Source organism: Oryx dammah, unplaced genomic scaffold (assembly GCF_014754425.2).
Source record: "Oryx dammah isolate SB20612 unplaced genomic scaffold, SCBI_Odam_1.1 HiC_scaffold_11, whole genome shotgun sequence".
Taxonomy (NCBI): Eukaryota; Metazoa; Chordata; class Mammalia; order Artiodactyla; family Bovidae; genus Oryx; species Oryx dammah.
Window position 1 is genome coordinate 50,965,936 of NW_024070195.1, and position 11,788 is coordinate 50,977,723.

At 45.9% G+C, this 11,788-nt stretch overlaps 1 long non-coding RNA gene across 1 annotated transcript; it reads right to left on the bottom strand.

Annotated features, from left to right (window-relative positions):
- Positions 1–2,450: 2,450 nt before the first annotated feature.
- On the bottom strand, positions 2,451–11,242 carry LOC120869898. The gene is made up of 3 exons (XR_005722658.1): positions 11,157–11,242; positions 9,448–9,452; positions 2,451–2,460 (listed from the first exon to the last, which is right to left on the bottom strand). It is a non-coding gene; the product is annotated as an uncharacterized LOC120869898 (long non-coding RNA).
- Positions 11,243–11,788: the final 546 nt, after the last annotated feature.

An 11,788-nucleotide genomic window follows, 5' to 3' on the forward strand; every position in this document is an offset into this window, starting at 1 on the left:
TCCACTCGAGAGGAACACCGAGGGTCCCACCACAACTCCAGAAGAGCCCCGGTTTTCCCTCCTCATCTCGAGATGATGATCCATTTTCCTCATTCTTCGGAAAGGAATCCTGGCTTTCCCATCGCACCTCAAGAGGAGGCGGTCTCAACTTTAACATCGAGAGGAACTCCAGGGGTCATGCCACCATTCCAAAAGACCCCGACGTCCCAATCCGCTCCAGATACACCTGATTCCCCTGCACTAACTCGATGGTCACCCCGAGTATCGACTCAAAAAACAATGGCAGCTGTGACAGCCCTGTGGTACCTCGAGAGAAAGCCACTGATCACTATGTCAACTCTACAGGAAGCCTGCCACTAACTGCACAGCTCGAACGAAAGCAAACTTGCATGTCTCCACATGAGACGAGGCCTGACTCCCCTGTGGAAACTCCAGAGGAACCCCGAGATTCATGTCAGCACCGGAGAGGAACATGATGTTCTGCCCTCAACTCCAGTCGAGGTCCTCGCCCCGGCAGCAACTGGAGTGGAATCCCGAGAGGCTCTTCGCAACTCATATGGAGACTGGACTTTCCTGAGGCAACACGTGTGGGTCCCTGAGGTCCACGTCGTAACTCGAGAAGAACTCTAAGTTTCCTGCCACAACTCAAGGAAAACCAGGAGAATTTCACCTCAAGTCGAGATGAGGCCCTTGTTCTGCTGCAGCGTCTCGAGAGAAATCCCACCTTCCCTCTTGAGCCTCGAAAGGGTCCACGACACCCTTGAGGCAACTCAAGATATTCCAAGACATACACGTCTCCATTCAAGAGGAACACCTAGGGTCCCACCACAACTCAAGAAGAGCCCCGGTTTTCCTTCCTCATCTCGAGCTGAAAGTCCTTTTCCCTGCTCCGTCGGGAAAGGAATCCGGCGTTCCCATTGCACCTCAAGAGGAGGTGGTCTCAACTTCAACCTCAAGAGGAACTTCAGGGGTCATGCCACAGTTCAAAAAGACCCTGATGTCCCAATCCACTCCACATACACCTGACTCCCCTGCACTGACTCGATGGTCACCCCAAGGATCGACTCAAAACACAATAGCAGGTGTGACAGCCTTGTGGTACCTCAAGAGAAAGCCACTGATCCCTATGTCAACTCGACAGGAAGCCTGACACTGCTTGCACAGCTCGAAGGAAAGCGGACGTGCATGTCTCCACATAAGACGGGGCCTGACTCCTCTGTGGAAACTCCAGAGGAACCCCAAGATTCATGTCAGCACCGGAGAAGAATCCTGATCTTCCACTCTCAACTCCAGATGAGGTCCTCGGTCCCAGCAGCGACTGGAGTGGATTCCCGAGAGGCCCTTCACAACTCATATGGAGACTGGACTTTCCTGAGGCAACAAGTGTGGGTCCCTGAGGTCCATGTCTTAACTCGAGGAACCCTAAGTTTCCTGCCACGCTCAAGGAAAACTTGGAGAATCTCCCCTCAAATCGAGATGAGGCCCTTTTCCGCTGCAGCCCCTTGAGAAAAATCCCACCTTCCCTCTTGAGCCTCGAAAGGGTCCATGACACCCTTGAGGCAAATCAAGAAAATTCCCGACATACCCGTCTCCAATCGAGAGGAACACCAAGAGTTCTGCCAGAACTCAAGAAGTGCCCCGCTTTTCCCTCCTAATCTCGAGATGAGGGTCCATTTCCCTGCTTATTTGGGAAAGGATTCTCGGCATTCCCATCACACCTCAAGAGGAGGTGGCCTCAACTTGAACCTCGAGAGGAACTCCAGGGGTCGTGCCACAATTTCCAAAGACCCCGATGTCCCAATCCACTTCAGATACTCCTGACTCCCCTGCACTGACTCAATGGTCACCCCAAGAATCGACTCAAAACATGATGGCAAGTGTGACAGCCTTGTGGCACCTCGAGAGAAAGCCACCGATCCATATGTCAACTCGGTAGGAAGCCTGACAGTGCTTTTCCAGCTCGAGAGGAAAGGGGCATTACATGTCTCCACACGAGTTGAGGTCAATAGATGTTGTGTTCAAATGTCAATCCTATCTAATGGTGCTTGTAACTGTAACTACTTATTGGTATGATAATGGTCTTGCTGTGTTAAAACAACTACAAGATTTAATGCTATCAGGACGATTTGTGGGCTTACTAATCTTAGGGATTTCTGCTTTAATAACAACAATTACTACTGTTACTGTTATTGTTACTGCTACTGTTACTATTACTGTTACTTCGGCAGCAATATCAATGACTCAATAAGTGCATACTGCCCAATATGATAAAAATCATATTTTAGGTGTTTGGAACAGCTCAGATATTGGTTTAGATTTAGGGAATCTTCATAATTCATAATTTGATACAGACAATGGAACACTCCCAATGGATTTTACTGCCTCAGGGGCAGCTAATGACTAATTCCACACCTTCTCTAATTTCATTTTGGGGAAGAACATTCTGTCTACTATTTTGGGCTATGCAGCTGTGGGTACTCTCCTTTTGTTTTTCATAATCATTTTGCCTTGTATTGTCAGGATTTTTTGACAGAACATTCAGAAGCTCACACTGAACTACATCTGGCTGTCTTAAGAAATAAAAAAGGGGGAGGTGCCGGGAGCCAGCACGGGAGATCCCACCCAGGACAATGTCATGCATACAGACCTGAAGGGGCAAGGTGAGTCAGGTCTCAAGGGGTCCTCTGCCTGAGCATCTACCCCGAAACCAAAATCTGTCTGTTTACTCTGCTATATTATCCTGTTCTGACATTTCAGGGGGCTATCCCCAACCACGTTTCTTTGGAAAAAGTTAACTTAGAGCTCCAACTGTTCTCCTGCCTATAAAAGGAGTGTCTCAGCTCAAATCCCTCTGATTGCTCTCTAACTTGCCTGACAGGTTCCTCCGGAGTTTTACAACTTGTGAATTGTTTACAGCCCCCCAACCGTGAGATGCATGCAGCTAAAAGCATCTTAAAGATATAGAGCCTTTTCTAAAAAGCTAGAAATTATATTGGTGATGGGTTCCACTGTTGAGTCAATGACTGCTGCAAGGCCTCCATATTGTTTATCTTTAGACACTTGAAGGATATTAATCAATGTAATTGGGATATAGAAAAAGGAATACAGTAGTTTTAATGTTAGCAACACTAGACTTTTGAGTTAATGAATTTTCTCTTTGTTATAAATCACTGTACTCTTCTTTCCTTGTTATAAATTGTTGTGCCCTTACTATGTAAGAATGTAACTTTATTTAGTGCTTTCTGAGAATGGCACCAGACTTTGGGAAGAACAACACTATTAAGGCAAATAAGTTTTCTGGTTGACAAAATCTTATCAGAAATTGGCCTTCTGGCCTGAAGATGATGTAAATCACCTAAGACTTGTGTATACAGCTGGGTATGCAGAGAGAAAGCCTGGTCTCGATAAGATTCAGGGCTGCTGACACTGCATAATTTTGTATTATCCATTGATCTCTATGTACAACCAAAAGAATAAAATGCCCTTTTGGACAATAAAGATGGGCCAGTCACTGGAAAGACTGGTTTCTCCCGTGTCGACTCTCTCTCTCTCTCTCTTTTTCTCTCTCCTTTTCTGGTTGAATTCCCATCTGTCGGGTGGAGGATTACCATGTCTACTTACTTGCCCTGGCTTCTAAGACCCACTTGAGAGGGAGCCCGAGGTGGGGCTACCATCGTTACTCAAGTGGGCGCCGGTGGCCTACATAGCTGTTGCAAACCTCTTGTCTTGGGGTTTTATTAGCTCTCTGCATAACCCGAGTTATTCAGCCTCTTTTCTCCATTAATTTTCCTACTATACTATTCTATCCTAATCTTTATATTTCTAACTAAATAATTTTTTTCTGAGATGCCAGCACCGTCTACCCTTCGAATTCCCTGGATCCACCAATGCTGGTCCTCACAACCCGATGTCCAAATTTCCTCCAGATACACCTGATTCCCGTGTACTGACTCGACTGTCGTCCCGAATATCAACTCATAACACGATGGCACATTTGACAGCCCAGTGGCACCTCGAGAGAAAGCCACAGATCCCTATGTCAACCCGACAGGAAGCTTGACACTACTGTACCCCTCGAGAGGAAAGCAGACTTGCATGTCTCCAAAGAGACGAGGCCTAACTTCCCAGTTGAAATTCCATGGGAACCCCTAGATCCATGTCAGCACTGGAGAGGAAACCAGAGGTTCCAGCCTTAGCCCTAAATGAGGACCTAGGACACTGCACCGAATGGAGAGGAATCCCAAGAGGCCTCTCGCAACTTGCATGGAGACTGGACTTAACTAAGACAACACGAGTGGGTCCCTGAGGTCCCCGTCGTAACTCGAGAGGAACACAACGTTTCCTGCCGCAACTCAAGAAAAAACAGGAGATTCTCCCCACAACGCAAGATATGGCCCTTTTCCGTGGCAGCATCTTGAGAGATATCCCACCTTCCCTCTTGAGCCTCGAAAGGGTCCATGACACCCTTGATGTAACTCAAGAATTTCCCCGACATATCCGTCTCCACTCGAGAGAAATACCGAGGGTCCCACCACAAGTCAAGAAGAGCCGTGTTTTTCACCCCTCATCTCGAGATGAGGGTCATTTCCCCACTGCGTTGGGAAAGGAATCCCAGCGTTCCCATTTGACCTCATGAGGAGGCGATCTCAACTTAAAAGTTGAGAGGAACTCCAGGGGACGTGCCAGCATTCCAAAAAACCCAGATGTCCCAATCCACTCCAGATACACCTGATTCCCCTGCAATGACTCGACTGTTACCCCGCGTATGGACTCAAAACACGATGGCACATGTGACAACCCTGTGGCACCTTGAGAGAGAGCCACAGATTCCTGTCAACTCGACAGGAACCCTGAAACTACTGTTACAACTCGAGAGGAAAGAGGACTTGCATGTCTCCACATGAGACGAGACCTGACTACCATGTTGAAACTCCATAGGAACCCTGAGATCCATGTCAACACTGGAGAGGAACCCTGAGTTTCCAGCTTCAGTTCCAGATGAGGACCTAGGACCTGTTACCTACTGGAAAGGAATCCCGAGAGGCCCCTCGCAACTATCATGGAGACTGGACTTTCCTGAGGAAACATGAGCATGTCCCTGGGGCCCCCATCGTAACTCGAAATGAACCACAAGTTTCCTGCCTCAACTCCAGAAAACCAGGAGATTCACCTCTCAACGCGAGATGAGGCCCTTTTCTGCTGTGGCATCTCAAGAGAAATCCTACCTTCCCTCTTGAGCCTCAAAGGGTCCTTGACACCCCGGATGCAACTCAAGAATTTTCCTGAAATACCTGTCTCCACTTGAGAGGAACACCGAGGGTCCGGACACAACTTAAGAAGAGCCCCGTTTTTCCTTCCTCATCTCGAGATGAGGGTCCATTTCCCTGCTTCGATGGGAAAGGAATCCTGGCCTTCCCGTTGCACCGCAAGTGGAGGTGATCTCTACTTGAAAGCTGAGAGGAACGCCAGGGGTCATGCCACCATTTCTAAAGACCCTGAATGCCAGCAGCCAAAATGGGAGATCCCATCCAGGACAAGTCATGTGTAGAGACCTGACGGGGCAAGGCAGGTCAGGCCTCAAGGGGTCCACTGCCTGTGCATCTACCCCAAAACCAAAATCTGTTTGTTTACTGTCCACTATACTATACTCTTCTGACGTTACAGGGGGCTATCCTCAACCACCTTTCTCTGGATAAAGTTAACTTAGAGCTGCAACTAGTCTCCTGCATGTGAATGGAGTGTCTCAGCTCAAATCCCTCTGATTGCTCTCTAACTTACCTGACAGGTTCCCCTGGACTTTAACAACTTGTGATACAGCACCCCCCAACTGCGAGAGGCATGCAGCTTAAAGCATCTTAAAGATATAGAGCCTTTTCTAAAAAGCTAGAAATTATATTGGTGATGGGTTCCACTGTTGAGTCAATGACTGCTGCAAGGCCTCCATATTCTTTATCTTTAGACACTTGAAGGATATTAATCAATGTAATTGGGATATAGAAAAAGGAATACAGTAGTTTTAATGTTAGCAACACTAGATTTTTGAGTTAATGAATTTTCTCTTTGTTATAAATCACTGTACTCCTCTTTTCTTGTTATAAATTGTTGTGTCCTTGCTATGTAAGAATGTAAGTTTATTTAGTGCTTTCTGAGAATGGCACCAGACTTTGGGAAGAACAAAACTATTAAGACAAATAAGTTTTCTGATTGACAAACCCTTATCAGAAAAGGGCCTTAAATGTTAATTTGCCTTCTGAAGATGATGTACATCACCTAAGACTTGTGTATACAGCTGGGTATGCAGAGAGAAAGCCTGGTCTCGATAAGAGTCATGGCTACTAAAGGTGCATAATTTTGTATTATCCAATGATCTCTATGTACAACTAAAAGTATAAAAAGCCTTTCCAGACAATAAAAGATGGGACAGTCACTGGAAAGACTGATTTCTCCCGTGTCGACTATCTCTCTCTCTCTCTTTCTCCCTCTCTCTCCATCTCCTTTTCAGGCTGAATTCCCATCTGGGGCGTGGAGGCTCACCATGTCTATTTACTTGCCCTAGCTACTAAGACCCACGCAAGAGGGAGCCCAATGTTGGGCACCCTCCGATATACAAGCGGGCACCGGGGACCTACGTAGATGGTGCAAACATCTTGTCTCGGGGTTTTATAAGCTCTCTGTGTAACCCAAGTTATTCAGCCTCTTTTCTCTACTAATTTTCCTACTATACTGTTCTATCCTAATCTTTATATTTCTAATTAAATATTTTTTTCTACGACGCAAAATCCGTCTCCCCTTTGAATTCCATGGATCTACCAAGTCTGGACCCCAGCACTCTACGTACCAATCCACTCCAGACACATGATTCCCCTGCACTGACTCGACTGTCACCCTGAATATCAACTCATAACATGATGGCATTTGTGATAGTCCTGTGGCACCTCGAGAGAAAGCCACAGATCCCTATGTCTACTCGACAGGAAGTCTGACACTACTGTTACAGCTTGAGAGGAAAGCCAACTTGCATGTCTCCACAAGGGACAAGGCCTTACTCTCCAGTTGAAACTCCATAGGAACCCCAAGATCCATGTCAGCACTGGAGATGAACCCTGAGGTTGAAGCCTTAGCTCCAGATGAGGACCTAGGACCCAGCAGCTACTGCAGTGGAATCCCGAGAGGCCCTTTGCAACTCGCATGGAGAATGGACTTTCCTGAGTCACCATGAGAGGGTCCCTGAGGTCTCTGTCCTAACTACAGAGGAACCCCACATTTCCTGCCGCAACTTGAGAAAAACCAGGAGATTCTCACCTCACCACGAGATATGGCCCTTTTCCATGGCAGCATCTCAAGAAAAATCCCACCTTCCCTCTTGAGCCTTGAAAGGGTCCTTGATACCCTTCAAGTAACTCAAGAAGTTCCCCAACAAACCCATATTCACTCAAAGGAAAGCCGAGGGTCCTGTCACAACTCTAGAAGAAACCCGTTTTTCCCTCCTCATTTTGAGATGAGGGTCCATTTCCCTGATTCATTGGCAAAGGAATCTCAGCATTCCTGTTACACCTCAAGAGGAGGTGGTCTCCACTTGAAAGTCAAGAGTAACGCCAGGGGTCGTTCCATCATCTTGAAAGACCGTGATGTCCCAAACCACTCCAGATACACCTGATTCCCCTGCACTGACTCAACTGTCACCCCGAGGTTGACTCACAACACGATGGCAGGTGTGACAGCCTGGTGGTACCTCGAGAAAAAGCCACAGATCCTTATGTCAACTCGACAGGAAATCTGACACTACTGTTACAGCTCGAGAGGAAAGTGGACTTGCATGTCTCCACACGAGACAAGGTCTGACTCCCCTATGGAAACTCCAGAAGATCCCCAAGTTCCATGTCAGCACTGGAGAGGAACCCTGAGGTTCTGGCCTCAGCTCCAGATGAGGACCTAGGACCCGGCTGCGACTGAAGAGGAATCCCAAGAGGCCCCTAACACCTTGTGTGGAGACTGGACTTTCCTGAGGCAACATAAGCGGGTCCCTGAGGTCCCCGTAGTAAGTCGAGAGGAACCCCAGTGTCCTTCCACAACTCGAGAAAAACAGGAGATTCTCCCCTCAAAGCGACATGAGGCCGTTTTATGCTGCAGTGTCTCGTGAAAAATTCCACCTTCCCTCCTGAGCCTTGAAAGGATCCTTGACACCCTTGAGGCAACTCGAAGTTCCCTGACATACCCATCTCCACTCGAGAGGAAAACTGAGTTTCCCACCACAACTCAAGATTAGCCCTGTTTTTCCCTCCTCATCTCGAGATGAGGGTTCATTTCGCTACTTGTTTGGGAAAGGAATCCCGGCCTTCTCTTTGCACCTCATGGGGAGGCGTTCTCAACATTAAAGTTGAGAGGAATGCCAGGGGTTGTGCCACCATTCCAAAAGACCCTGATTGCCTGGAGCCAGCATAAGAGATCCCACCCAGGACAAGGTCATGCGGAGAGACCTGATGGGGCAAGGTGAGTCATGTCTCAAGGGGTCCTCTGCCTGAGCATCTACCCCGAAACCAAAATCTGTCCGTTTAATATCTGCTATACTATACTCTTCTGACATTACAGGGGGCTATCCTCAACCAATTTTCTCTGGAAAATGTTAAAGTAGAGCTCCAACTGGTGTCCTGCATATGATAGAAGGGTCTTATCTGAAATCCCTCTGATGGCTCTCAATTGCCTGATAAGTTCCCTGGGACTTTTACAACTTGTAAATTGTTTAGAGCCCCCCAACCGTGAGAGGCATGCAGCTAAAAGCATCTTAAAGATATAGAGCCTTTTCTAAAAAGCTAGAAATTATATTGGTGATGGGTTCCACTGTTGAGTCAATTACTGCTGCCAGGCCTCCATATTCTTTATCTTATAAGAAAAAGGCTGTAAAATGTTAATTGGCCTTCTGGCCAGAAGATGATGTAAATCACCTAAGACTTGTGTATATAGCTGGGTATGCAGAGAGAAAGCCTGGTCTCGATAAGAGTCAGGGCTGCTGATGCTGCATAATTTTGTATCATCCAATGATCTTTATGTACAACCAAAAGTGTAAAAAGCCTTTCTGGACAATAAAAGTTGGGCCAGTCACTGGAAAGACTGGTTTCCCCCTTGTCGACTCTCTCTCTCTCTTTCTACCTCTCCCTCCCTCTCCTCTTCAGGCTGAATTCCCACCTGGGGTGTGGAGGCTCACTGTGTCTACTTACTTGCCCTGGCTTCTAAGACCCACTTGAGAGGGAGCCCAAGGCGGGGCACCCTCCGCTATTCAAGTGGGCGCTGGTGGCCTACATAGATGATGCAAACCTCTTGTCTCGGGGTTTTATTAGCTCTCCGTGTAACCCAAGTTATTCAGCCTCTTTTCTCCACTGATTTTCCTACTGTACTATTCTATCCTAATATTTATACTTCTAATTAAATAATTTTTTCTAAGATGCCAACTCCGTCTCCCTTTCAAATTCCCTGGATCCACCAGGGCTGGACCCTAGAAAGTGGTGCCCGGAAGAGGCTATTCGAAGGTAGGTCTCAGAAGTGCTCAGTAATTCGAGATGGATAGGACAGCACTCGGGTTTCTAGGACCCCCCTGCATAAGACAGGTACGGTTAGAAGGAGTGGGAAGTGTTTAAGGGTTGAAAGAAACCGACGGGTTGAAAGAAACCCCCCCTTAATAAAGGGTAGACGGATTGAAAGAAACCCCCCTTGGCAGGGCTAGAAACCTTCACAAGGCAGACTTTCTACAGGTTGAAGGAAACTCCCTTTGGCAAGGATAGAAACCTTGACAAGGCAGACTTTTACGGGTTGAAAAGAAAACCTTCCTTGGCTAAGGTAAAACCCTTGACAAGGCAGACTTTTCTATAAATCTTAAGTTTCTGACACAGCTGACAATGAGTTAAGAGACTGACAACTCTTTATAGAACTAATTTTGCAACTGTTAAACAAAAGAGAGATTAAAGTTAAAAAGGCTAGTGTTCAATTCTTTTTTAAGTTTGTATAAGAGCAATGTCCTTGGTTTCCAGAAAAGGGCACTGTTAATTTAGATACTTGGGTGAAGCTAGCAGAACAGCTAAAAAATTATTATACTTCTCATGGGCTTGTAAATGCTTTTGCTCTGTGGAATATGATTAGAAATGTTCTAGACCCCCGTCATAAGGCTGTTAGATAGCCTATGGGAGAGGCTATAGCGGTGGATGGTAGTGGGTCTCCACCTTCTATGCAGATCATATTTTCTGCAATTGATGAAGAAAAGGAGGGATACTGTGCTCTACCTCCCAAGGAAGGAGAGGGTTTACAGGATGCTGCGGCTGGGGGCCCTGGCGAACCCCCTCCCCCTCTACACAATCCTTTAAAAATTTATCCTTTAAAAATCACTTTCTGATTTAAGGGGACCACCCCACCTCTGCTTGTGCCTCCCCAGGACTTAAGAACTCCCCACTTTGCATCCAAAGCCTCCCAGAACATTGCTTAAGGTTGGAAAAGATAGGGAAATATTTTTAAACAAAGGAGCTTTTCAAACAGAGCCTGCTCCTTGCATAAAACCCCCTCGGGGGGGGGGGGAGGGCTGCTCACCCAAGTAAAAAAAAAAAGAAAAAAGAAAGAAAAATAATCGTAATAAAAAGGATTCTATAAACAAACAAAAAAAAATGTTTCTCTTATGGCCAAATAGAACATTTTTTTGCCGGCAATGTCCTGCTAAACAGAGACAAGCCATGCCAATCAACCCCCAGTAGCTTAGGACTGGACCTCAGCTCCACCACCACAACAATATTAACCGCTGACGTGCCGGTTACTCCAATTCCAATGGGAGTGGCTGACCCCCTGCCTGAGGGCATTGTAGGACTTGTGCTAGGGCGTAGCTTGCTTTCTTTTCAAGGAATTTTGGTGTTGTCTGGTGCAGTAGATTCTGATTATACTGAAAAAATTAAAGTTTTGGTCTCGCCACCTACTAAAGCTGTGCAAATTAATAAAGATTAAAGAATAACACAACTTTTGCTTTTACCTTATTAGACAAGAAAAACCTTGACTTCTAAAGCTAGGGGCCCCTGAAGATTTGGATCTAGTGATCTAGCTTTTGGGGTGCAGGGAATTACAGCTTCTAGGCCTTTAAAAGATATTTTAAGTCAAGGATATAAAATGTCAGGGCTGTTAGACACTAGAAACAGACATTTCTTGCATTGCTGGGAAAGACTGGCCCAGCTCCTGGCCAAAACATACTACTGAAAATGAGTTGGTGGGATTAGAGAAAGTGAAGTGAGGGTTGGGAATGCTGCAGAGGAAAAGGTAAGGGAGAGTTTAAAACCTTGTTGAGTAGCGAGTTCCCCATTACTGGAGGTATTCAAACAAAGATTAGATGGTTGTTTGTCATCTAAAAAGCTTTAGATCAGATTTGAGTTATGGAAGGATAACTGGAGAAGCTTATAAAGATATTGTGCAACACCTCTTTATTTGCTTCTCATATTTAGGTCTGCCAAAAGTTTTGAAAACTGATAATCTCCCTTTGAAGTTGCAGAGATTGTTTACTAACTTTAAATTAATTCCAAAAATTATTAGGGGATATCAATTGGATACACCCTCATTTAAAACTGACTACTGCAGATTTAAAGCCTTTTGTTTGATTGCTTAAAACACAATCCTAATCCCAGTTCTAAGAGAAAGTTGACTAATGAGACAGAGTCGGCTCTTGTTAAAGTAGATGAGGCTTAAAATGATGAGTTATTTAGGATTAATATTACCAGAAGATGAAATTAAATTTTTCTTACCAAAAAAACATACACCTACAGGATGC